This window comes from Bos javanicus, chromosome X (assembly GCF_032452875.1).
Source record: "Bos javanicus breed banteng chromosome X, ARS-OSU_banteng_1.0, whole genome shotgun sequence".
NCBI classification, from domain to species: Eukaryota; Metazoa; Chordata; class Mammalia; order Artiodactyla; family Bovidae; genus Bos; species Bos javanicus.
The window spans coordinates 113,845,259-113,872,945 of record NC_083897.1 but is presented as its reverse complement, the minus strand read 5'-3'; the positions used below and the strand labels follow the sequence as shown (position 1 = coordinate 113,872,945).

Below are 27,687 nucleotides of genomic sequence, written 5' to 3'. Positions count from 1 at the left end.
GAATGGACTTGTGAACATGGAGGGGAAGGAGAGGGTGGGGTGAATTGAGAGAGTACCATATACATATATACACTACCGTATGTAAAATAGAGAGCTACTGGGAAGCTACTGGATAACACAGGGAGCTCAGCTCAGTGCTCTGCAATGACCTAGGGGGTGGAATGGGGGTGGGGTGGGATGGAGGGGACACATGTATCCTTATAGCTGATTCACATTGTTGTATAGCAGAAACAAACACAACGTTGTAAAGCAATTATCCTCCAACTAAAAATAACAGAGAAAAAGAGAGCAATATTCTGCACGACAGTAAATGATAAGAAAATCATTAGTGATTATTGCCCAAGCTCAAGTGTAAGCAGAGAGCCAGGAAAAGTAAGAGTAAAGCCTTTTTCTTCAGATTTTTAAGGGCTAAAACAGGTACACAGGAAGAAAGAGTGTGAACTTGCAATAGCAACTCTTTATGATATTATTAATAATACTCTTCTAACATAACATTACATTATAATGAAATATGATATTATATATAATGTAATATGTAATATAATGTAGTATAATATATACATTATAATATAATGCAATCTTCAAATATAACATTGCATTATAATACTTTATCAACTTATATGCAGAGTACCTCATGTGAAATCAGGCTGGATGAAGCACAAGCTGGAATCAAGACTGCCAGGAGAAATATCCATAACAGATATGCAGATGATACCACCCTTATGTCAGAGAGCAAAGAGGAACTAAAGAGCCTCTTGATGAAAGTGAAAGAGGAGAGTGAAAAAGCTGGCTTAAAACTCAATATTCAAAAAGTGAAGATCATGGCATTGGTCCCACCACTTCATGGCAAACAGATGGGGACACAATGGAAACAGTGACAGATTTTCTTTTCTTGGGCTCCAAAATCACTGCAGATGGTGACTGCAGCCATGAAATTAAAAGATACTTGCTTCTTGGAAGAAAAGCTATGACAAGCCTAGATAGCATATTAAGAAAGCAGAGACATTACTTTGCCAACAAAGTTCCATCTAGTCAAAGCTATGGTTTTTCCAGTAGTCATGTATGGATGTGAGAGTTGGACCATAAAGAAGTCTGAGTGGCGAAGAATTGATGCTTTTGAACTGTGGTGTTGGAGAAGACTCTTGAGAGACCCTTGGACTGCAAGGAGATCCAACTAGTCAATCCTAAAGGAAATCAACCCTGAATATTCATTGTAAGGAATGATGCTGAAGCTGAAGTTACAATACTTTGGCCACCTGATGCAAAGAGCTGAAATGTATTATGACTACATTTGTATATATTGTGCAAAATGCATGCAAATGCATGAATAATAGGCTAACATCTAGCCTGGGCTGATGTAGGACAGCCTGGGACTAACCTTAGACTTCCACAACAATGTTTTCTTGGGACATGAACTTTACAATGAATGGGAAATCCTGTATCTGGCTTGTTTCTTATATGGAACTACGCCTGGATTGGAGAAGCTGGGAGTTGAAATATGGCCCATGGGCCTATATGACTAAAATGGAGTAAAGTACAGCAGGGAAATAGAGGATGTGGCTTCTAAAGTGAAAGTGAAATCGCTCAGTCATGTCCGACTGTTTGCGACCCCGTGGACTGTAGCCCAGCAGGCTCCTCCATCCATGGGATTCTCCAGGCAAGAATACTGGAGTGGGTTGCCATTTCCTTCTCCAGGGGATCTTCCTGACCCAGGGATTGAACCCAGGTCTCCCACATTGCAGGCAGAGGCTTTAACCTCTGAGCCACCAGGGAAGCTCATTTATACTGCAAATAAATGAAATGAGATACCAAAAAGTATATTTCTAATACAATCATCTGATACTAAAATGGATTGCTATTGCTGTTGCTTAGTCACTTAGTCCTATCTGACTCTTTTGCGACTCTTTGGACTGTAACCTGCCATGCTCCTCTGTCCATGGGATTTTCCAGGCAGGAATACTGCAGTAGGTTGCCATTTCCTTCTCCTGGCGATCTTCCTGACCCAGGGGTTGAACCTGTGTTTCAGTAAAGTGGATTACTAATGTTCATAACATTTCTCTTTCTCTAAATATTTAAAGTAAAATTGGTTAGATTTTTTTTTTAATCTGAAGAAAAGTGAAAAAATAAATTAAGTGACCTGCATAAACTCTGGTTTTCATCCCTGGCAGCTTTTCCCTGTGTGGATGAGTCAAAAGAAGCAACATGTGTGGGTAGCATGGAATGTCTGGCATGCATAATGAATCATGAGGCTGTATCGGCTTTGTCTGACTTGTATCCTGCTATAAAACCAAGTAAATGTAGTATTAGATCAAAGCCTATATGGATTTCATGAGGACATCTATGGTGCTGAACTATATTTGTACATGTATGTGAATGTGAGTGTGTGACAGCTGATATCACAAATCCTAGTACCATGCATATATCATCTAATAATACCCTCAACTTATCTTTTCCAGCATCTCTAAGGAGGGAACTAAACAGCTTATTTTTATTGGATCATTTTCTACTCACAGGTAAATGTAAAAAGCATTTTATTGCTTCAATGCACAGCACTTAAGAGTCACTAGATTCCAACGCTACTGGAGATAAAAGCCATAATACATTCCTAAAATCTCTAAAATCGAGTGTGAACTCACTTTTATATCTGATTACAAAATAGTTCATGTTTCATTTAGGCTTTATAGTTATGTGCAGAAATCTGAGTAACCTTTAGCTAAGATAGTTGGTTTCCTTCTCATACTCCCAACTCATCCCTTCCTGGTTATAGAGATAGAACCATCCCTGACATAAACAATGCAATGGGTGAGATCTAACATCTGGAATAATTAAAGGATTGCTTACAGTGAGATTATGGGGCACAAGGAGTTTTCAGCTTAGTTAAGGAAACTATACTGGACATATCCCCAGAAACCTATGCTTCCCACTATCATAGCATTTACATTATACTATTTAATTTATTATTTACATTTAATTTAATAACTAGATTCCTACACATGATAGATCTTCAATAAATATCAGTTGAATGCAAGAAAAACAATTTCCAGACTCAGGATTAATTTCATTTTTTCTTAATGTAAGAAGCAAAACATGTCCAGACTAGTCAATAACATAAAATCATGTAATTTTATCCTCAAGTTAATCTTAAATTAACTTTAATCCTCAAGTCATCTTTAATTAAAAATAAAAAACATTAGTAAATTGGACTATATAAAAATCAGAAACTTATGCATGGTGAAGAAATCTAAAAGCAAAGTAAAAGGAAAAATGACAAATAATGAAACAAAAATTTGTGACAGATATCTCAGATAACATATTAATTTCCTAGCCCATGAAGAGAGCTCCTGCAAATTAGTAAGAAGAAGGCCAACAACCAAAAAGAACACAGGACAAAAGTTAAGGGCACTTTATGGAAAAGCAAAAAAAAAAGAAAACACAAATGGATTTTAAACATGGAAAAAGAAGTTACTCTTTGGTCACAATGAGAGATCTGAAACTTCCAAATACTGTATGGACAAAATAAACCCAAGTCTGAAACACACTAGGCTGCCAAGGCTGTGGGAAACTCAGACTTACACATGGGATGTATGTGTTGGTGTACTGCCCGTGGAAGGCAATTTGGGCAATATTTACCATACGCATATAACCTTTGACCCAGAACTCTTACTTCTAGGGATTCATCTCGTAAGTATATTTCTGGAGTTAAAATTTAATGTTTGGGGATGTTAGCGCAGATGGTAAATGGGATAGAGGATTTTCACCATACTTTTTGAAAAATAAAAATGTTTTCCCTTTGCAAAGAAATAAGTTAATTTAGAAAGGAAAGCTACTAGCTTTTGTTGCTAACAAAAACAGTGTTGAGAAATTATACTTTATATAATTTAGTAGCAAATCATTATTACTAGGATATAACATATATAGTGTGGAGTAGGAAATGGCAGCCCACTTCAGTATTCTTGCCTGGAGAATTCCATGGACAGAGAAGCATGGCAGGCTACAGTCCATGCTGTCACAAAAAGTCAGACATGACTGCATGCATGCACACACACACACACACACACCATATCTAAAGCCATCAGACAAAAATCTGATTATTTTTCTAGGACAGTATCACTAAGTTAATCATAGGGTAGAATTTGAGGCCTTCTAGTACTGGAAAAGGTCAGTTTTCATTCCAATCTCAAAGAAAGGCAATGCCAAAAAATGCTCAAACTACCGCACAATTGCACTCATCTTGCATGCTAGTAAAGTAATGCTCAAAGTTCTCCAAGCAAGGCTTCAGCAATACGTGAACCGTGAACTTCCAGATGTTCAAGCTGGTTTTAGAAAAGGCAGAGGAACCAGAGATCAAATTGCCAACATCTGCTGGATCATCGAAAAAGCAAGAGAGTTCCAGAAAAGCATCTATTTCTGCTTTATTGACTATACCAAAGCCTTTGACTGTGTGGATCACAATAAACTGTGGAAAATTCTGAAAGAGATGGGAATACCAGACCGCCTGGCCTGCCTCTTGAGAAACCTATATGCAGGTCAGGAAGCAACAGTTAGAACTGGACATGGAACAACAGAGTGGTTCAAAATAGGAAAAGGAGTACGTCAAGGCTGTATATTGTCACCGTGCTTATTTAACTTATATGCAGAGTACATCATGAGAAATGCTGGGCTGGAAGAAGCACAAGCTGGAATCAAGATTGCCGGGAGAAATATCAATAACCTCAGATTTGCAGATGATACCACCCTTATGGCAGAAAGTGAAGAGGATCTAAAAAGCCTCCTGATGAAAGTGAAAGAGGAGAGTGAAAAAGTTGGCTTAAAGCTCAACTTTCAGAAAACTAAAATCATGGTATCTGGTCCCATCACTTCATGGGAAATAGATGGGGAAACAGTGGAAACAGTGTCAGACTTTATTTTCTGGGCTCCAAAATCACTGCAGATGGTGACTGCAGCCATGAAATTAAAAGACGCTTACTCCTTGGAAGGAAAGTTAAGACCAACCTAGATAGCATATTCAAAAGCAGAGACATTACTTTGCCAACAAAGGTCTGTCTAGTCAAGGCTATGGTTTTTCCAGTAGTCATGTATGGATGTGAGAGTTGGACTGTGAAGAAAGCTGAGTGCCAAAGAATTGATGATTTTCAACTGTGGTGTTGGAGAAGACTCTTGAGAGTCCCTTGGACTGCAAGGAGATCCAACCAGTTCATTCTAAAGGAGATCAGTCCTGGGTGTTCTTTGGAGGGAATGATGCTAAAGCTGAATCTTCAGTACTTTGGCCACCTCATGTGAAGAGTTGACTCACAGGAAAAGACTCTGATACTGGGAGGGATTGGGGGCAGGATGAAAAGGGGACGACAGAGAATGAGATGGCTGGATGGCATCACCGACTCGATGGACGTGAGTTTGAGTGAACTCCAGGAATTGGTGATGGACAGGGAGGCCTGGCATGCTGCAATTCATGGGGTTACAAAGAGTCAGACACTGAACTGAACTGAGCTGAGCATATAATTATTGTGTTCCCTCTCTGCCCTTCAAAATGGTCTTTAGGAACTAATGGCTTCCTCTATACAGTTCCTGGAAAAAGGTAACAGATGTGAATAATTTATGATGCAAACTAAAAGTTCTGTTTTGTGTCAGTTTCTATGTGCTTTAAACTAATTTACTGTTATATTTACTACTTAATATCTTATCAAAATAGGGACAGAAACACTTTACTACCAAAATATGTCATTTTTCCTAGTAATCTTTTTAAGTATTAAAAAACCATGCTCTTCATACAACACATGCTCTGTGGTGAAAGAAAACAATTAAAGACATTCAGTTCCTTTATGTCTTAATTTAGTATCTAACCAAAACTTGACCTAATTTTACACAAGATTAGGCTTCCTTTTTAGTTTTTGAATATTAATATCAAATGTGTAGAAGTGTTAATATTAAGATAGATAGAGGTGCCTATTTTATAAATAAACAGATACTAAATGTTGACTTTGTATCTAAGATCACAAATATTCTAGAGAAAAAAAGTGTAAATTAAGTGTAAAAAACATTAATAATGATAGAATAAACTGCTGGTGTGGCGAAGCCCTTTAGAAGTGACAGGAATGTGAATAAACTATTAAATATATTATTTGCATTGTTCATATAGAAATTAAGGCCAAATAGCAGAATTAAAAACAATAACAACTGGGAATATTTGTATTATCTATCAGCCAAAGGCTAATATTATTGCATATAAAAAGATCCTTCAAAGGGTGAATAGAGATGGATAATCTACTGGAAAACTTAATAAAGAATATAAATAGGAATTTGACAAAAAATGCAAACAGTCAATAAACAAGAGAAAAGTCCAACCACTAAGTAGTCACTGAAATGCAAATTAAAATAGCAATAATATACCACTATTTGCCTATTATATTGCTTTTTAAAAATGCATTTGTCAAAATTCTGGAAAGTAAGTGCTCTTATGCTGAATTTAAGAGCATTAATTCTTACTTTTTGGGGAGTAATTTTATAATTCATACCAAAAAGCAAGACTTCTACCCTAAAAACTATAAACATTATTCAGATATTAAGGAAAATTTGAGCAAAGAGAGGAATATACTTTGTTGAAGCTTCCAATACTGTAAATATGTTAGTTCTCTTCAAATAATGTGTAAATTCAATGCAATCCTAATCAAAATTACAGCAGCTAGTTTATAATAAAAATTGATATCACAATTCTAAGATATATATGGAATTTCAAAGGGTCAAAAATGTCTAAGACAATTTTGAAAAAAAAAGTTTAAGAATGTTTATAAGCAGATATCAATATTTATTTTAGTTAATTATGTGTGATATGGCTAAGAGAACAAATAGACTACATACATTTATTTAATTTATGACAATGGTGCCCACTTTAGTTCAGTGGATTGTGGATCATCTTTTCAATAAATGGTTCCAGATTAATTGGATAGAATCTTGACTCTTACTCTACACCACATACAAAATATCAGTTCTTGATTGCTGCAGACCTCAGTGCAAAAGAAAACACAGGAAAATATCTTGATGATTTTAGGTGAAGCGATTATTTTTCAAATAAGACATAAAAAGCAGTACCCCTGGTGGCTCAGCGATAAAGAATCAGACTGCAATGCAGGAGCTGAAGGAGCTGCCAATTCAATCCCTGGGTTGGGAAGACCCCTGGAGGAGGACACAGCAACCCACTCAAGTATTCTTGCCTGGAGAATTCCACGGGCATAGGAGCCTGGAGGGCTACCGTTCACGGGGTCGAAAAGTCAGACACGACTGAAGTGACTTAACATGTGCACATGCATAAAGGAAAAGACTGATAAACTGAACTTCATTCATCAAGACATATTATTAGGAGAAAAAAAAACAACAAGGTTTAAGTTGGAAGAAGATATTCATGATGCACCTATCTGACAAAGAACTTGTATTAAAACTCTGACATCTATGAGAAAAAGACAGGTAACTATTATTTGTTCCCAATGGGCAAAAGATTTGCACAGGGACTTGACATTTGCGGATACAAAAATAGCTCTAATTATAGATGCTCACAAATTAAAACACAATGAGGTACCAATTCACATCCACCAGAATGGCTAGAAGGAAAAGGAATGAAACTGCATCCTCTTGATGAGGATGTAGAACAACTGGAACTCATACACTGCTCGTGAGAGTGAACCAGTACAACCATGTTGGACAACTGTTCAGTGCTATTTCCAAAGCCAAACACACACATATCTTATGATCCAGTCATTCTATTTCAAGTATATAATAAAGAAATGTGTGTATATATATGCAGTAAAGGACACGAACCTCATAACAGCATTATTTATAATAGCATCATACTAGATACAACCCTAATGTCTACCAACAGTAGAATAGATAAACTGTGATATATTCACACAATAGGATACTATAAAGAGAATAAGAAAACATGAAATAGTATAGAAGAATCTCACAAAAATAATGATGAACAGAATTCAAACATAAGAGCATATACTATATGATTCCATTTATATTAATTTCAAAGACAGGCAAACTAATAGAGGTGTCCTGTTAGCAGAGTGCTTATCCTTGGGTGAAGGTGGTAGCTGGGAAAGGGTTAATAACTGGGAAGAAACACAAAGGAGACTCCTAGGGTAATGTCCGAATCCTTGATCTGGGTACTAGTAGCATGGGTATAAAAACTCAAAAAAAGCCATCAACTTCTCTTGTTTTATCTGTGTACTTGTTCTCTATGTGTTCATTTCTTGTCCTTCAATTTAAAAGATTCAATGAAAATATGTTTAAATCCTGAAAAGTATTCATTCCTTCTAATTAACCCATGAGGAAATTAAAGCTCAAAACTATAAAGAATACTCCTAAATTTACTAGTAAGTGGAAAAACTCGGCCGTAAGCAGGTTTTTCTGACTCCAAATTCTACTTTTCTTTTCCCTTCTAAAACATATGTTCTTTATAATAGCCAGGACATGGAAGCAACCTAGATGTCCATCAGCAGATGAATGGATAAGAAAGCTGTGGTACATATACACAATGGAGTATTACTCAGCCATTAAAAAGAATACATTTGAATCAGTTCTAATGAGGTGGATGAAACTGGAGCCTATTATACAGAGTGAAGCAAGCCAGAAAGAAAAACACCAATACAGTATACTAACGCATATATATGGAATTTAGAAAGATGGTAACAATAAACCCTGTATACGAGACAGCAAAAGAAACACTGATGTATAGAACAGTCTTTTGGACTCTGTGGGAGAGGGAGAGGGTGGGATGATTAGGGAGAATGGCATTGAAATATGTATAATATCATATATGAAACGAGCTGCCAGTCCAGGTTCGATGCACAATACGGGATGCTTGGGCTGGTGCAATGGGACGACCCAGAAGGATGGTATGGGGAGGGGGGAGGGAGGAGGGTTTGGGATGGGGAACACATGTATGCCTGTGGTGGATTCATTTCGATATATGGCAAAACCAATACAATATTGTAAAGTTAAAAAATAAAATTAAATTAAAAAAATAAATAAAACATATGTTCTACTATCTTTCCAATCTAACATATTATTTCATAAATGGAGTCTTAAAATTCATACTTTTAAAAAGTTTTCACTTTTGTGAAAACAATTTATGCCCTTAATTCTCATTATCACTAATGAGATATACACTTAGATGTCAACTTTATTATGAAATAATATAAATGAAATGTATTTCAACATATTTCAGATATAAACATATTTTGAAAACAAAAAGCTACTATTTGATATTTGGTAATTCATGACTCTGTTATATGAGACTACAAGAAAAACTAGATTTCTCATTGAATAAATTGTTGGATTATGATTAATATGAAGCCATGATTAAATGATCTTCATATAACTGCAATAAGTAACTTCTGTATTTTGGTAGATTTGTCATTCATTTTTAAATGTTCTTTTACTTTTGATGTAAAAGTTATCATTTGTATTTAACACCATAAAGAGACCAACTTCAGTTTGTAACAATGTAAAACTTTCTAACATAATAAACCAAATAAGCAAAAGAAAAATCAAAACCCAAATCAATTCATCTTATATAATTTTACAGACACTCTTAAGAAAAAACCATTGTCATACATCAATAGGAAAAAGATCAACTTGAAAAAAACAAACTGAACAAGCATCAGAAACAGACAATTCATGAAAGAAGAACTATAACTGCCTATAAGTCTATTAAACCGTTTAACTTCACTAGGAACTACAGAAGTGAAATTCAAACAGTGAGGTTCAAATCAACTGCACCTATTGATTTGGCATAGTTTTTAAAATTTTATCTTAAAATACTAAATGGTGGTATCATATAATAACAATAGTTCAGGGAACTGGGTCTCCTCATTCATTGCTGGTAAGCAAGTATATCGGAATATCCCTGTGGATTGGGGCTGGGAATGAATGGGGCAGAGCTTTGCAGTACATATCTAAATATAAACATATTCCTACCCTTAGACCAGAAATTCTATTTCTAATAATTTATCTTAAGGTAACAACGATGTGTACATAAACTATAGGAACACAACCTCAGAGATGTAAAGTGTTTGAAATAGCTTACATGCTCACCAATAGGTATGGGTTAAAAATTATAAAACATCCATCCAGTGAAATACTCTGCAGTAATTTAAAAAGTGACATTGATGAATATTTAGTGACATGAGGAAATGTACACTGTACCAAAAGTTTAACAACTACAGTTTCTGGTAACAGATTATTTTTTCTGAGTTGCATTATGAATTTTTCTGCAATGAATATGTATTGCTTTTTAATAACAAAATGACTATTTTACATAGATACACATGTATCCTTCTATAGAAACAGAAAACTGGTGTGGTACTTATAATGTGTCCAGCATTATTTCAGGTGTTATTGAGAAATCAACAACACTTAGTAATAACAGTTCTATGATGTAGGTACTAGTATACTATTGTCCCAATTTTACACATGAAAAACTGACTCAGAGAGGCTGAGTGACTTCCTTAAGGTCACACAGCCAAAAAGTAGTAACTAAGCCAGGATCTGAACCCAATATGAAGTTTACAAGCATATGGTCTTAACTGGTGTACTATTATATTTTATCCCCCTTTATATGACTTTGACAAAACACACTAATATGAGTACAAAGGAAGTCTACTTTATTTCATAGCATTCCCTGAAATAAATTCCTTTAGTTACTGATTGGATCTTAGTATAATTTCTTCATAACTTTGAAAATATGTGGGATGATAAAGTCCTATTGACCTCTTCCAAATCCAACTACCAAATTCAATTTCCAAAATTCCGCTCGTTTTACTTTCTTGCTTAAATCATATGATTGATTTGCAATTTTCTCCAAATTTTTTAGTCCGCCTTTTGAAGAAACAGCTTTCAACAATTTGACCTTCTCCACTATTCTTCACATCTTTCTAATTACAAAACTCCATTTTGGTGAAAACGGTGACTTCATTGTTCTTGTTCTGCCCCTTGACTTTTCTTCCTTCTGTTCCTCTGTCACCATCCACTCTGTCATTAAAATGCCTTGTTTTCTTTCAATAAAGTATCTTTTCTCTTAATTGACACATATAAAACTCTTCTCCATCCTTCATGTTTTGGGTAATGAAAGTGTGACCTCCTCAGAGAAGATTGCCTAATTCCTCTGGATGGAAATAATTATTCTTTCTAAAAGATTGTACAGCATTTATTATCTATGCTACTTCATCCAACTCTGTCAGTTAATGCTTTTTTTTTTCTTTACTATTCTCTTTCAACTTGTATCTTCCTGCCTTATCTCTCCCCAAAGCTTGAATACCCACACATACAACCACACATCATGCACACACATAGCCTTGACTGAATTTATATATTTGTATACCCTTACCACCTTTCTTCAATGGACATGGATCTGAGCAATCTCCAGGAGCCCGTAAAGGATAGGAAAGCCTGCCGTGCTGCAGTCCATGGGGCAGAAAAGAGTTGGACATGACTTAAAGACTGGATAACAACAACAAAAACCACCTTCCTTACATGGTATAACATTTGTTAGATGACCAATCATACAAACCAGTTAGTCATTTGCTACTAGAACACAGAAGAGAGAAGGTGAAGCTGATGAATAGAAGCAGAGCTCTCTTCAAAGTACTTTATGTCCTCACATATGTCACATTTCTAACTCTGCTTCCTGTTTGAGTTGACATGTGAATGCCCAAGCTCACTAGAACAGCAAGAACAGGTCTTGCCTGGCAGCTGCTCTGGTGAAATGTGACTTGGGGAACACAGGAGTATGAAAGAGAAGTGGAGAGGATTAAGGAATACATGTAGAAGACTCAATTCTTGATGTATTTTCTTGTTAGCTATGTTGATGTCATGGATTCTGGAGCTAAAGGCTAGATTTATATTAATTACAGTACCGGCATGAACATTCAATTAATTCAGTGGCTATATACCTAGTAACTGCTTTTGTTCAGGCCACTGCCCTATATACTATCCATAAATCTATTGTCTTTTTAATTGATTCAAGTCACCTATTGTATGGCTAAGTATAAACCTTCACTGCCAACACTAACTCACCTTGAGAACAGCTAAATAACAGTGCATTCCAAATGCAGCTTAAACAAATACTCTCTTGTCAACCAGTTTTTTTTAAACTTCCAAAATTTAGTAATATCAATTCAATAATTCATATAGAACATTATCTTTCTTCGGATAAAACACATCTGGTGTGGAATATTTGGAGACCTCATTTTACCATGTATATTTTCTATCTCAATAGATTAGAGCTACTAGAGAACCTGAACTTAGGAAAGATATTCTTAGGCACAAAACTCAATCATTTTTACAAGTGATCTCCTGGTAAAATATCCCTCACTAGGAAGTCATTTCTTTCCTTTCACTCTGGAAACCTAAAAGAATAATGAATATAAAACTGAAAAATGCATTATGGTTATATGCCACCAGACATTTAAAAATTATAAATGCATATGCAATTTTAAAGTGACAAATTACAATTCATTTATAGGACAGTCACCCCCGCCCCCCAAACTCCATGGCATAACTTTTGAGATTTTACTTTAAAAATAAGTGGATTTTCTTTTTAAAGTATGTGGCTATTACAAGGTTTAAAGATCTATATTTCCTATACTGCTTCTAATTTTAAGAGGAAGTAACATTTGAAGTTTCCTGTATCAAATCACAGTGTATATTAGTTTCATTGCATAACCACATGATGGCCACAGTTGAATTTTGTTATTGTTGCTGAAGATCTGAAATGCATAATACATGATAAGGTAAGTGAATACTTCTAGGGAGATTTCAAAGTCAGTAAAATTTGATGTACAATAAATATGTTTGCAGTCCTTGGAGAACTCTGCCCTTATTACCACACTAAACCCACATTAGCTTTTAAATAAACCTTGGTATTCATAGGCAGTATTCTTGTTCATTAATTTCTTAGTTTGCAGTAAAAACAACTAACTCCATGGTAAAATAATCCTTAATAATACACATAGTTCATGGAAAATATTTTTAGACTGTTCACCTTGATTCAAACCTCCTGTAAAGATAGGAAACAAGCCCTATAATGGCACCCAGAGGCATTAGACAAATAAAGTGAATTGGTGAAATTGATTTGCCCAAACTTCAATAGCTATCATTTATCTTCTAAATGGATTTTATAGGGACTTACACCCACCCAACTATCCACCTACTCACACACTTTTTACTACATAATGTGATTTTGATCACATAGTGTTTAAACCCTAAGGACAATAAAACTCACAAAGAAGTTAAAACGTAATTTTATATGATATATACATACCATAGAATGTGTTGTTACAAATTAACCCCATATTTTTCTTTCCCCCTCTCTCCCAGCTCATACTGATTCTAAAACAAGGAAAGAGCTCTTTGATTTTCACAATCTTTCATCAGTAGTCTTTGTTCTTATTTACTTAAAGGACCTGTTCTTATTGACTTAAAGTCAGCAGCCTGACTGATACAGAAAAAGGTCCTTCAGGTTCTTAGCTAACATTGTCTTTCTTCTATTTTGTGTTTGTTTTGTTCATTAGTTTACTTGACCAAAATTCATGGGAAACTGTGCCATGATTTGTGTAATTTTGTCCAAGCAAGTAGAATCACAACAAATTATAGCTGCTTCATATTTACTAAGCTAATCCTTGAGGTATCAGTTAAAATTGGCTATTTTAATAATAGAATTTTTTTAAAAAATCAAAACCTCTTTTGCTAATTTTATGTAAATCATTATATTCCAGAATATGGACTTTAGAGGAAAAAGGGGGGGGGCGGGGAATATACTACATAATCACATATCTGCAATTTTAGAAGTTTTCTTTAAAAAAGATCTTAACTATTTAAATATAACTTTAAACTTAAATTGGTTAAAATTAAATACAATTTAAAAATCAGGTTTTCAGTTGTACTTGCTACACTTACCATGCTCAAAACCCACAAAATATTGGCTAGTACAGATGGAAAACAGAGCCATCACTACATAAAGTTATTCTGGACAATGCTACAAGCCATGTTGCAATTCTTACTTCAGAATCGAAGTGCCTAAAAGACTTATTAACCCTCATGATTTCTTTTTAAAGCAGAACCAAATATTTTAGAAAAGGATTAATCCAGGAGTGAATTAATGTAGTGTATGAATGTAGTGTATGCATGTAGTCAATACATAAACATATTTGATAGTTCTGCTGACATGACAATGGACTGCTGTTTTTCATTTCAACATTTTCTGGCTAGAACATTTGTTGTTTTCCAAAACTCATTTCTTCAGAGAAAGAAATTCAGCACATTGAAAAGGAATCCTATCTCTTTGCCATCTTCTGAATGAAATCATTTTATTATGTTTAAAAATATCAAGATTACAAACTATTTTTGTAACAAATGATATAATCCACAGAACTCACATTTATATTTTCTCGGTATAGTAGTCTATATTGTTGCAAATTGATGCATTATTGTTATTTATACCATGAAGCAAATGCATATTGCATTACCCACGGAATGAAACATGCCTGACAATGAAGAAAATCATTGTCCCTGAGAGTTTTAATCTTACTGATAAATAAAACAATGATGTGATATAGAATAGTCACTCCTAGAAATGGTGATACTTGGGGGGGAGTGTTCGTTGGTATTGAATACAAAAATGGGAGGATGTGTCACTGGCATATGGTAAATTGAACCTTTGCTAGATATGCAGACAGTACGAGGAAAGAGAATAAAACTTGAAGGTGGATGAGTTCTTTCATGTAGCCGGAGGGCTTCCCTAGTGGCTCAGATGGTAAAGAATTTGCCTGCAATGCAGGAGACCTGGGTTCGATCCCTGGGTTGGGAAATTCCCTGGAGGAGGGCATGGCAACCCACTCCAGTATTCTTGCCTGGAGAATCCCAATGGACAGAACAGCCTGGCAGGCTACAGTCCATGAGGTTTCAAAGAGTTGGATATGACTGAGCAACTAAGCAGACACACACACATGTAGCTGGAAGAGAAAAAAATGCAGAAGGGAATATGAAGACAAGAAAATGTGATTTCTTTGAGGGGAAAGAAAAACAAACACAAAACATGGGCAGAAGTCAAGGCCAAAACAATGATGTTTTCTGTCAGCATTTTTGCTATAAGCCCATTTCAACCATATCATTCAGTCATTTCAACCAATACTTTGGCTACCTGATGTGAAGAGCTGACTCATTGGAAAAGACCCTGATGCCGGGAAAGACTGAGCGCAGGCAACAGAGAATGAGATGGTTGGATGGCATCACTGATTCAATGGACATGAGTTTGAGCAAACTCTGGGAGATAGAGAAGGACAGGGAAGCCTGGTGTGCTGCAGTCCATGCAGTCGCAGAGTCAGACATGACTTAGTGATTTAGTGACATTTCAACCCAGGGTCCAGGGTCAAGGGCAGCAAACTATGGCTCATGGTTAAAATTCAGCTACCACCTATTTCTACACAGTCTGAGAGCTAGGGATGTTTTACATTTTAAATAAATGACAAAAAGTCAAAAGATACATGATATATGAAACTAAATGAAATTAAATAAAATTCAAATTTGTGCCCATGAATACAACATTATTGGGACCTGGTGATGATAAAATTCATATTTTAAGACAACAAAAATTTAAAAATACATTTTTTCTCTGCCCATTTGGGCCTCCTCTCTCCCCTCTAGTGTCCACTATGTATCTAAATTATGCATTAACTGATCTCCTCAACCACAGAAATACCTGCTCAACCATAAAGATCAATTTTCCTTTTTCTGGTGTCAGCCATAACTCCTTAGAAGATAAGAATCCTTTCTCAATCTTGTAAGGGATCTCAATGACCCACCATTTGTCTTGTATATACAGACTTCCCTGGTGTATATGAGCTTACCTAGTGGCTCAGACAGTAAAGAATCTGCCTGCAATGCAAGAGACCTGAGTTTGATCCCTGGGTCAGGAAGATCCCATGGAGAAGGGAATGGCTATCCACTTCGTATTCTTGCCTGGTGAACTTCAAGGACAGGGGAGCCTGGAGGGCTATAGTCCATGGGGTCGCAGAGAGTTAGACATGACTGAGTGACTAACACTTTCACCTGGTGAACTTTTTGTGCAAAGACAATATATCATTTCACTTAAAGATAGCAATTGCCTCAAAACAGACTAAGTCTGATGACTTGGGGAGATACTGGGTTATACCTAATTGAAGCTCTTAGCTTAAATATTTAGTTATGACTTTATTAATAGTCTTTGCTATATTAGTTGTATTCTATTTTACAGGATTATTATTTCTTGAATTACCAAATGTGTGACTGGGCCTCAGATAAAAATAATAATGACTTAGCAATTTGACACAATCGATTCAAAATGTATTTCTAGAAGATCAATCATTGCAATAGTGTAACTCTAGCTATGAGAAGAAGCAAGAGGAAACCATTTCCTGGGACGTAACAGACTGGTAAAATAGGTAGTGCAAAGGCTTTTGTATACTAATGACAAGGCCTAGTCCAATAAAAGCACATTGAGGGGCTTATCAATGAAATCCTTACCTGACCTGGGAATAAACATTCCTAGCACCCTGGGATAAACTGATCAGAAAAAGCCTCCCGAACCTTGGTCGAAATCAAGACCAAAAGAGAGGGGGTTGTAAATAATGCTGCCAACCATCTATTTCTATAAGAATCAAGTCATTAGCCACTGCAGTCGCTGACCTACAGTACACCCTGAAAAGAATTCAGGGCAAAGTTCAGGGTGAAGCATTTTGGGAAAACCAGCAGAAATGGCCCCCTAAGAGTTAGCTAACTTTCAGGAGAAAAATTTTTATGAACTCAATTTCTTGCATTTTCCCATACCTAGAAAAATACTCAAAGCATTAACTAAGATATCTGTTCCTTGCAAATAGTAATAAGTTTCTACCAAGATATATGCTTGAATACATGTACCCCTTCATCAAATCACATATATACTGGCTCCCCTCACCCCTTACCTCTTTGGAACCATTCTCAGAACTCTCTAAAACACTCTATCCCAAGTTATAATCCTCAGGTTAACTGGAATAAAAAATTTCATTTCTTTCTTAGGTTGACTATTGATTAATTTTTCATTGATACCTGTCAAACCCATTTGTTTCCATATTGCCTATGGCTGCTTTTGCACTCTATAGGCAGCATCAAATAGTTGCTGCTGAGATCTTATGGCCTCCAAAGCTTAAAATATTAATTCGGCAGCTTTACAGAGTTTGTTGACTCCTGCTCTGGATGACCAAGGAGTTGTGGCTCAACCTCCAATACTTCTAACCTCTAGTACTTTTCTCTGCCTGTCTCCTGGAGCTGCTTCAAGGGGTGGATTAGTGAGGGAGGTGCTTTCGATTCAGCGTATTAAAAAAAAAAAAGCACTTAAAAATGCAGCATTCATTCAACTCATGTCTCCTCAGTAAATTCTTCATCTAACTTTGAAAATATATGAAGACAGCAAACTCCATTGGAAATCATTAAAAACCCATCATCTCCCTGGCTTGTTGCTGAGGAAGTTTGTGGCCAGTATGTACAAAAATGTCTGATTTGGCTTGGCCATCCAGTGGGGACCAGCTAGCTGAAGCCTATGGTGGCAGTCAGCTGAAATTTGGAATCTGAGCATGGCGACAATAAATGCTTAGCAAGATTGAATTATCATATTATTATTTAATTTTAAATACCTTTTAAATTTGCTTATGTGATTCAGAAGAAAAGCAAAAATGGAATAAAGAACTTTAAAAAAATGGAAATGATCTCCCAACAAAAAAGCCAAAGACATTTTAAAAATACTGTTATTATATCCTATAAGTTACTCTGAGCCTTGATGATTATTGCTCTGCTCTGAGGTGCCTGCTCTAGCTTGAATGTTCTATGAATAAATTTCATCACTGGCAGAGAACAGAGAAATATACACAACCCTGAGTGTGTCACTGAGTTTAAAGGAGACAGACTGTGTCGGTCTGACACCTGGATGTGCATGAACATAAAAGATGTTCTCTGAGGGTTTATTAGAAGCCTGTGACATAGACCTAAAATGTGGAAAATCCCAGGACAACAGGATACCTTGTCACCCAAAACAGATGTAAGTTTAATTTTCCTCACAGTAAGATAATGAGCAATATAATAGAGCCTAACAAAGCAATTTTGATACAGGTTCAACACAATCAACTGCTATGGTGCTTCAGTCATTTATTTACAGGATTTAAACATCTTTCCTCCAAAGCTGGGATTCCTGCCAGATCACCTGTGTAATGGATCTAATGCAATGACCAACACCAAGTGGCCAAGGATTTTGTCCAGCCCAAGGGCTTTGCTGGTGCGGAAGGTGCAGTTCCTGGCTCTGGCTAAGGTTGAAGCTACATTTCTGATGATTGGACCACATTTGAGGCACTCAATGTTTCCAGCAGAGAGCTGAAACAGGCATTCTCAGGCCTTGGAAGCTACCATTTTCAGGATCGACTTAGGGAAACTCAGAGATACAGAAGGGACCCAAAATTTTGGAGCATGTGGGCACTATTTGTGAACTTAAAAGAAATCTTCCTTTGAAAGGCAAACATGGAACTTGCTCTTAACTTCTGTATTGCCGATTCATTCCCCAAAGGCTACACATGAAATAGAAACTTGAGACCCATATACAGTTGCCTCTTGTATGTGTATGCTCAGTTGCTCAGTCGTGTCTGTCTCTTTGTGACCCCATGAACTGTAGCCCACCAGGCTCCTCTGTCCATGGGATTCTCCAGGCAAGAATACTGGAGTGGGTTGTCATTTCCTACACCAGAGGATCTCCCTGACCTCTCATTACACTCCTATTGGATGAATGTTTTTATTTTTTCATTGTGATGAGACTCTTAAAACAACAGATCCTGGCATTTTCTCTAATCAGTTCAGTTCAGTCTCTTAATCATGTCCTACTCTTTGTGACCCCATGGACTGTATCACACCAGGCTTCCCTGTCCATCACCAACTCCCAGAGCTTTCTCAAACTCATGTCCATGGAGTCAATAATGCCATTCAACCATCTCATCCTCTGTCATCCCCTTCTCCTCCTGCCTTCAATCTTTCCCAGCATCAGGGTCTCTTCCAATGAGTCAGTTCTTTGCATCAGGTGGCCAAAGTATTGGAGTTTCAGCTTCAGCATCAGTCCTTCCAATGAATATTTAGGATTGATTTCCTTTAGGATGGACTAGTTTGATCTCCTTGCAGTCCAAGGGACTCTTAAGAGTTTTCTCCAACACCACTCAATTCTAGATTGAGTTCAAAAGCATCCATTCTTTGGCACTGCTTCCTTTATAGTCCAACTCTCACATCCACACACGACTACTAGAAAAACCATAGCTTTGACTAGACGGACCTTTGTTGGCAAAGTAATGTCTCTGCTTTTTAAAATGCTGTCTAGGTTGGTCATAGCTTTTCTTTCAAGGAGCAAGTATCTTTTAATTTCAAGACTGCACTCACCATCTGCAGTGATTTTGGTGAAAAGTGAAAGTAAAGTTGCTCAGTCATGTCTGACTCTTTGTGATGCCATGGACTGTAGCCTACCAGGCTCCTCCCTCCATGGTATTCTCCGGGAAAGAGTACTGAAGTGGGTTGCCATTTCCTTCTCCAGGGGATATTCCTGACCCAGGGATCGAACCCAGGTCTCCCACATTCCAGGCAGATGCTTTAACCTCTGAGCCACCAGGGAAGCCAGTGATTTTGGTGCGCCCCCCCCCCCCCAAAAAAAAATTCTGTCACTGCTTCCATTGTTTCTCCATCTATTTGCCATGAAGTGATGGGACCAGATGCCATGATCTTAGTTTTCTGAATGTTGAGTTTTAAGCCAGCTTTTTCAGTCATCTTTCACTTTCATCAAGAGGCTCTTTAGTTCCTCTTCACTTTCTGCCATAAGAGTGGTGTCATCTGGGCATGTGAGGTGGTGTCATCTGCATATTTTTCTCTAATGTATCTGTACAAACTGAGGCTGGAATTAGCACTATAAACTTGAAGTCATGCTCTTTATCATCACTTTTATATGATTACTCAGAATTCTAGATTGAGTGAATTTCACAGGTGAATCATGAACTGAAATTTTTTGAGATTGTTTTCAATAATTAAAAACAACAGTTCGATTTATGTTTAAAAGAAAAAAATGTACAGCCTTTTATATGCCTTTTATTTACCAATGAGCTAGGGAATTCATCACTTCCTTTGATGAGCACTTACACAGGAAGAAAAGACAGGCCTTTGACCACATAATTAAATGACCAAGTGATGAGTACTTCAATGTAGATGGACACAAAGCACTCTGAGGGCATGGTGTCCAGAGCGCCTATGTCACCTGGAATGAGAATGGAGAGACGGATGGTCGGGGGTGGGGTGTGGAGGAGGATAATTTCACAGAGGAGCCTTTAACTGAGTTGTGTGTCAATGCTTAAACTAGGAAAGTCATTTGAGGCAGCCCCTGAAAGGCAGGATGCTGGTCCAAGCTTCACAATATGGGCAGAAGGGGAAAGAGAGTCCATAAGATTGTACAGAAAAATTTGAATGGACTTTTTGGCAACACAATACTTATAACTTGGGTTGTCAGATAAAAAAGAATGCTCACTGAGTAAATAAAGAATACGTTTTAGTGATCTTTGGGAGCAGGTTTCGGTACTAAAAAAATCTGGGCTTCCTATTGTAGTTGTTGTTCAGTTGCTCAGCTGTGTCCAACTCTTTGTGACCCCATGGACTATAGTCCTCCAGGCTCCTCTATCCATGGACTTTCCCAGGCAAGAATACTAGAATGGGTTGCCATTTCCTTTTTTGTTGAAGTGTAGTCAATTTACAATATTGTATCAGTTTCAAGTATATAGCATAGTGGTTCAGTATTTTTTTAGATTATACTCCATTACAAATTACTACAAAATAATGCCTATAATTTCCTGGGCTATACAGTATATTCTTGTTGCTTACATATTTTATATGTAGTTGTTTGTATGTGTTAATCCATGCCCCTTTTGCCCTTCTCCTCTTTGGTAAACAGAAATAACAGAAATTTGTTTTCTACATCTGTAAGCCTGTTTCTGTTTTGCATATACATTCATTTGTGCGTTTTTAAAATATTTTACATATAAGTGATATCATACAGTATTTTTGTTCTCTGTCTACCTTATTTCACTAAGTACAATATTCTTTAGGTCCATCTAAGTTGGTGCAAATAGCAGAATTTCATTCTTTTTAATGGCTAATATTCCTGTGTGTGTGTGTGTGTGTGTGTGTGTGTGTGTTGCAGGGGGCCTTCACATCTTCTTAATCCAATCATTTGTTTATGAGCACTTAGGTTGTTTCCATGTCTTGGTTATTGTAAATAATGTGATTATGAATATGGGAGCACTTGCCTTGTCAAATTCATGTTTTAATTTTTACTAATATACATACACCCAGGAATGGAATTGCAGGATCATATAGTAGGTCTATTTTTAGGTTTTTTGAGAAACCATACTGTTTCCACATTCTCACCAACAGTGTGTAAGTTTCCTTCTCTCCAAATCCTCTCCATAATTTATGATTTGTAGACTTTTTGATGATAGTCATTCTGACAGGTGTGAGGCGATAATTCATTGTGGTTTTGATTTGCATTTCTCTAGTGATTAGCGATGTTGGGCATTTTTCATGTGCCTGTTGGCCATCTGTATGTCTTCTGTGGAGAAATCTCTCTTCAGGTTTTGTCCACTGTTGAATTCTTGCAACCCTAGTTTTCAAGGGAATGTGGAATAAAATTGTGGCACATGAGGTGGGTTTGAAGCGTTTTGTGCACCATCATATGGAGTACTGAAGTTACTCCATAGGGACAAATACTTTTAACTAGAGTTACAACAAAGTAGACTTCAGAAAAGGAGTGAAAGGGGGAGCAGAAGCCATTAAGCAGCCATGCCTGAGTAAGAGCACACACAGAAACCATTTTGCTTTCCAGATATCTCACCTGTAACACATACTTGGTGCTGGCATGACCTCTAACATAGCTGGGGTGTGATGGATATTTCCTTTGCACATTGTCAACATATCTCTGCCTCCTTCACCTCAGAGGATTCTCCAAAACTGGGAGCATTTTTTCAGGTATTTCTCCCTTTTCTGTTTCACTAACCCTATTCTTTCATTCTTGCTTCTGAGGACCAACATTCCTGCTTTCAATTTCTTAAGATCTACTCTTGAGTTGATTTAAACTAAGACATTATCCTTCTCTACTCTATTGAAAAAAAGCAAGGATAAACAGTCCTTGATTTATTTGCAAGCTACTTGTTCTCCTTAATGAAGTCTGAGTGTTTCCTAGAAGCAGAGTTCAGTGCAGCTAGACCACAAGTCTTTAGTAGTCCTTGTACAAGGAGCTTGAAAGGATCCTTCATTTTATAGTTCTTGTGTGAAAGGAACTTGATAAGGTGTTCCTAAAGTTGGCAATAATTCTAATAATATATACGACATCACCAATAATGAGTTCTGAATGTGAAAGAAACCTTTCCCAACCCTCAACAATAAAGGTCGAATTTTAATTAACCATGCTGGAGGAAAGACGATATTATCTTTTGAGTCTCTCACAGGAGGAGGTGCTAAAAGAAGACTACAGCCAGGGGAATAAGGAAAGAAGTATGACGGAGTATCATATATTAGAGTATTATAGAGCAGTTAACTACTAAAAACATTGTGCTGTTTTTCTCAATTTTGTGATGTATGTGTAATTTGTCAGCTTCTTTTAAAATTTGTCATGATTTCTTTTCTTTGTGCAAATAACTACTTATGTTCATACCTAATTTGTTTTCATTCTTTGACTTAAAGAGTACTGCCCAAGTAGAGTATATTCATGTGTCACAAAACCTAGATCCACTTTTACTTATATTTCCATCCTTGTTGAATACAGAAAAAAAAATCCTATTCAGGCTTCTAAAAACATCTATTTGGTATAGGTTCTGCTAAAACATGTGTTTTTCCCTTTAATTTTGAAAACTCTATTATCTCTCATGGATGCATACATAAAAAGGATGCAAACATAAAAACAACTTGACAAAATATTAGGTTATCTATCTACTACTTGGGTTTCCCTGATAGCTCAGATGGTAAATAATCCACCTGCAATGCAGGAGACCTGGGTTCGATTCCTCATTCAGGAAGATCCCCTGGAGAAGGGAATGGCTACCACTCTAGTATTCTTGCCTGGAGAATCTATTATTTAAAACTACTTTTCAAAAAAAAAGTACTTTTGTACATTAAACTATTAGTTTAGTTTCATTTTACTCTAAAACTTTTTCAGCTTTATTGAGCCATAATTGATAAAGAAAATGATAAGATAAATTGTATAGCATGATGGCTTGATATATGTATGTTTTGTGAAAAGATTCCCCCCATTTTGTTAACCATTATCTCAAATATTTATTTTTTTTTGTGAGAAGATATATGGTATACTTTTAGAAAATTGTAATTATACAATACAGTCTTACCAACTATATATCGGTAATAAACTCTGATAGAACACCATTTAAAAGATCTTTTTTTAAGGAGAGGGGAAAGAGGGAGAATCAGTTAGACAATGCCATCAGCCAAAGTGGTAAAGTGGTCTCTGACATTATCCTGTCCTGAGCTTGAAGGTGTGCAAGGGACATAGGAGCAATTTACACTGACACACAGCTGCTGCACCCGTAAATGAGGCTTTGCCAGCTTGCACCTACTGTATAACATGCACTCTGTTGATGGCCATGCATCTTCAGTCAGAATTTGTACATGAATACGTGCACACATTCCTTGAGTGCATATAATGTAGAACTAAAATCCTTATGGTTAGATGAAACACCAGAAATATGAGGGAAATAACACCACAGAGGAATAGCTCAGCCTGAACAATGTGATGATCCCAGCTAAGACATCAGATGTGGTTTCTGTGCTCCCTCAAGTTCTTGGGATATGGTTAGAGCATTTATGGGCTTGGTGGTGAAGAACAGAAGATAACTGGTGCTGGGTAGAGGAGCCTTATTTTTTATTATGGCAGCTTGCTATTTTTGTAACATGGTGATTGAGTTGAACACAATCAAAGTACAGTAACTGATCTCCCCTTCTTCCTGGATGAGTGAGCAGATGATGAAATACTGACGTCAACATCCTTGAACATATCCAAGTGAGCAGTGTTTGGCTACTGCTTCTGTTTGAAATGATGCTGTGTTTTGGTTGTTTCCCAAAGCTTTGAAGTGCTACTTGGCATCTCCTTTCTTCCGTGAAGCTCTTAACCATTCAGACATGACAGAGTTGGTCAAATACTACTTAGGTTGAGTCCTGCTTGCCTCTCCTCAGTCATCTTTGTATGAATCCAATGGTTGGTTTTTGTTTATTTTTTTAAACGGTTTTTAGCTGATGTTCATGAAGAGCAGTGAGTACCTAGAACTATGCCAATAAAGAAAGAAAATCCTATCTAAGAAGGTGCATTTCTGTACCAGAGCTGTGTCATAACCATCCTTTGGGCCCTCTGCTGGAAAAGTAGAATCAAGTCTCAAATAATGCCTTTTAAATTATATTCTCTAGTATTATAGATGTAGGACAGTACTGTATCATACCTCTGTGAATGTAAAATATCTTGTACCTGCTTTATGATATGTAGTAGTGACCATGCTTTATCAGATTTGTTTTTAGTGACGTTATTCTAGAATGTTTTCTTTCCAGATGATGATTGATAAATGTAATTTAAAAAAATGGTGCCAGGTACCACAACAGTAACAGAACTTTGTTGTTTTCTTAGTTTTTTTAAAAAAAAATGAATTTATTTTTTTTAATGGAGTGTGCTGGATGTCTCTATAATTTTGTTCAGATGACTGCAGAACTTGGAAAAGCTGTTGCTCCTATTGATGCATAACATACTGCTATTGGTCTTTTTATATAAATAAATGAATATATATATATATATATAATTTGAATTTCTGGAAACTTTAGCTGTGCTGTCAACTTGGAAAAAGTATCCCAGTTGTACCTTGTTGGGTGGCATTGTACAGAAATTAACAGCCATATTGATTTAGAAACATTAAACATAATTTCTTCCATTTGTACAGGGGTAACACACTGTATTAAATATATAAGGTCTTATCTACATGGGTTTGATTACAGAAACTAATAAAGTATTCTCTAAATAAAAAAAAATAATAAAGAATGATGGTTTAAATGATCCTTGAGGGATTTATCTTTGATCTGCTGCCATTAAATTGAGGTGATCTCAGAATTACTCATAATACAACAGGTTGTAACATGCAAAGTAACAATTTAGAGGCTGATATAGAACAATCAAGAATAAAAGTTTAATTTTTATGCATCATTTCTTCAGGAAAACACATCACGAGGGGAAATAGCTTTGAATAAGTTCAGTGAGGGTTGCCATTTAGTTAATTAACTTAGCCATTTTCATTAGTAGACTCAATATTGACTTTAGAATAATGTCTGCTTAATTTCTTTCAAGCAATGAATATGTATGAAACATTGTCAAAGGTAAAGTAAAAATTAAGACAGCATTAGGTAAAAAATAAAAATTAAGTTACTCAAATAAATCACAAAATTTTTATAAAGTACATTCATGAACATATATTCAACTGCAGTATGTTCTTCCAAACTTTTAAGATATGACCTTGGCATAGACACATTATTTCAGCTGCTTAGCACAGGATTTGTAATAATCTCAATTTTATAAGAAAGTGCATTTCTAAATTGGTTGGAGAAGACTAGAACAATGCATAAATCCAGTGCACTGAATATAATTTTCTGCTTCAATTGACAATCTAGTCTTTTGAAAAACAGGCTTACTTTTTAACATTTTTTGGCCATATTCATTTTATGTGCCTTCATATTAGAATAAATAAAGTCAGCAGGCTCCTATTGATTTTTAGAGGGAGCAATCTCATCTGTAAGAATGAAAGAAAGTGAAGTCCATCAAAACCAATTGATGAACAAATATGTGATGAAAATTGAAGAAAGTAATAACATAAAAATAAAGGGTAAGTATAAATATATTTCTGAAATCTGACAGTGATTTTCAAATCTAGATTTTGTGTCCTAATAGGTAAAAGGCAGGAGGGCCTTCAAAATCATTTTTAATTAATCGTAATCATGAACACACATTTCATAGAACAGTGGTTTACTTTCTTAGCCCTTATATTCTTAACAGAACCCATAGCAGAATCCATTGGGTGGGGGTTCTTGTTTTGTTTTGATACACATATCTGAGTTCCATACCAGGAAATCTATGATGGAGTCCTGATATCTAAATCTAATTTTTATGTTTATAATTTGTAAATAGATGCCTAGATCCCAGTAGCACACACATCCCTGCTCTAGTCCACACAAAGCATAATGTGTATTTGTAGTAAGTGCATTAGACTATTTCTATTAACATTGTGTTCCCAGTCTCATGCTGCTTTCACCTCAGATTTCCTAAGTCTGAAACTGAAGTCAAATGCAGTGTAGTAAAACAAATAACATAAGAGGTGAAAGGCCTTGGTTTAATGATCTGCTTTGCCATTCAGGAACTATTAGGTCTCAACTGAACTGGATAATCCCCTAAACCAACTTTCTCTTTTATAGAGCAGAGCTCATACTTCTTGTAGTACCTGAACTTCACAATTCTCTTTCATCCTGCTTCCTGTTTTCCCATATGGACTTCACTTTGGATCGTCTGTGTATCTTGCATCATGTCTCTTACATTACAGGGCAGGAGGCTAGTTCTAGCCCTTACCACTTAGGCTGTTGGGGAAAATCGCAAGCTGGTTTGTAGCCCTCCAGTTTCTACTTGCTGTAATTCAATCTCTGCATCGCTGTCAGATGGAGTTTTCTAAAATAAAATTCAATTCTTAACAAAAAGTCTCTTCTCTCTGGATTAATTCATCAGGGTTTCCCATGGGTGCATATGGGGAAAAGTCAAACTACCCATGCTCCTCTAGAGATTATGATGTATTCTACCAGGGGCACATATCATCTACCTAGCAGAGCCAAGACCTTCCCTCATGAATCACTTACTGGAAAAAATACTGCAGCGGACTACTTAGCTCCCTGATGTGGACTGATGCTCAAAGCCATTGAGTCTATTGTCCTTAATGGAACAGAGTTGTACTCAACAGTTATTAATGACCACCGTGTCTCTCAGACAAGAATAATTCACAGCCCCTTAGCTTGTCAGACAAAGATCTTCAAACTTCTGCCCAAACATGACTTTCCAGTTTCTAACATGATCACCTAACTGTATTCAGGTGCAATCCTGCTGCTATATTTTGTTTTTAATCTTTCCACTGGTAATAATTTTTCTTCTTTTCTTGAATGCTTCAAGTCTTACTTCAGATTGGAACAAGGTCTGCATGAGATGAGGGCTTCCCTTAACGCTGTGGGCCAAGGCTATCTTGCTTCCTATGTAGTATATTTGAGAAAATATTTGTCCATCCCTGGGCATCTCCTGTATTACGGTCCTCTACTGCTATCTCCACCATCCACATAATTATCTGTTCAGCTAGACTGTAAGGTTATAGAGGGCTTATTGAGGGTGAAAAGTTTACTCTGTCTTTTATCTCAGTGTAATCCATGCTCTTTTTAAGTATCCATTTAGCTTGGTATCATTTACATAACAAATGTTTAATTATTTATTGAATGAATAATCCCCACGTTTTAGTCTTCTAATGAATTCATTCTGAAAACTAA

At 36.3% G+C, this 27,687-nt stretch overlaps 1 protein-coding gene across 10 annotated transcripts in view; it reads right to left on the bottom strand.

Moving 5' to 3' along the window:
- DMD (dystrophin) overlaps positions 1–27,687 on the bottom strand; it is a 2,228,404-nt gene that overhangs the window by 784,376 nt on the left and 1,416,341 nt on the right. The gene's annotated exons all lie outside the window — the stretch shown is intronic.